The 1,116-nt window shown below is 65.9% G+C and overlaps 1 protein-coding gene across 7 annotated transcripts in view; it reads left to right on the top strand.

Moving 5' to 3' along the window:
* The first annotated feature begins 436 nt into the window (after positions 1-436).
* Positions 437-1,116, top strand: part of SETX (senataxin) — an 85,216-nt gene continuing 84,536 nt past the window's right edge. For 5 of the 7 annotated variants that reach the window (XM_017519638.2, XM_017519635.2, XM_017519637.2 and 2 more), the window contains exon 1: positions 437-572. The gene's annotated coding sequence lies outside the window, so the exon portion shown is untranslated. Of the gene's footprint in view, positions 573-632; positions 839-1,116 lie in introns of those variants that run through there. The other 2 variants (XM_037735259.1, XM_037735258.1) reach the window with 2 other exon arrangements.

Here is a 1,116-nt window from a genome sequence, read left to right as displayed (position 1 = left end):
ATACATTCCTCCGAAAAACTACGCGTTTCCGTAATTTGCATCACATCTTAGGTCTTTAAAGGGAATCTAAAGAGAAAGATGACTTCATCATCGCAGTACATCTGCTGAAGTACCTGAGGCTTTGAAAAGAGAAGAAAAAAAGGCGGAACGGAAACGGCCAGAGGGCAGGTGCTGACCCCACCCCCAGCGAGGCTCTGCCCGGAGCTGCCCCGCCCGCAGGAAGCCCGGGGCGGGGCCGAGGTCAAGGCTCCGCGGCAAACTCGCCCCTTCCCCGCTGACGGGCACCGGGGATTGGTCGGGCCCCGGCTTCCCGGACGTGACGGCAGGGCCCGCGTGGGCGGTGCACCGCTCCGATCTTCCTCCGCCACGCCCCCTGAAGCTCCCAAACCTGAAAGCGGCGGCCGGGGCGGGGCCTGCGGGCGGCGGCCGCGGGCGCGGGGGACGGGGCCTACCTTGCGGCGAAAGCGGGTTGGTGGCTGCGGCTGCGGCTGCGGGCCTGCACTTCCGCCAGTGGTCGAGAGCGGGGCCCCCGGCATGGAGATGGGCTACCAGCTGACGCCAGGCAGAGTGCGGTGAGGGGAGCGGCGGGCTGGAGGCCGCAGGCCTGGCGGGAGTGAGCGCAGGCGCGGCTTGTGCGCGCAGGGTCGCGTTGGGGAACCATCGCGGCGCTTGGGGCCCGGTGGACGGATAGGTGGGAGTCGGCGCCGCCTCGGCCGCTTCCCTCGGTGCGGGGGCGGGAGCACCCCTAGACGGCTGGCGGCCGCCCTGTTGCCTTCCTGCATGCTGGACCCGGTCGTTGGTACCCCCTGTCCTTTCGTTGTCTACGCTGCGGTCTTGTGTGAGCTGTTTTTTGGTGTGGACCCTGCATAGTTTCCTTCGGGGAGACTAGGATGTCTCGGGGTGGGAAGTGTCGGTCCCCTCCACTCCCTCGCCTACCTCCGGCCCGGCTCCCCTCCCTTTGGATTGTTGTTGTTTTTCTTTTTTTTCTTTTTTTGGAGACAGGGTCTCTCTCTTGTCACCCAGGCTGGAGTGCAATGGCCCAATCACGGCTCACTGCAACCTCGACCTCCTGGGCTCACGCGATCCTCCCGCCTCATCCCCCGCCCCCTCCCGAGT

The sequence above is a fragment of the Cebus imitator genome, unplaced genomic scaffold, assembly GCF_001604975.1.
Source record: "Cebus imitator isolate Cc_AM_T3 unplaced genomic scaffold, Cebus_imitator-1.0 Scaffold762, whole genome shotgun sequence".
NCBI classification, from domain to species: Eukaryota; Metazoa; Chordata; class Mammalia; order Primates; family Cebidae; genus Cebus; species Cebus imitator.
This window is presented reverse-complemented; position numbering and strand designations above follow the sequence as displayed.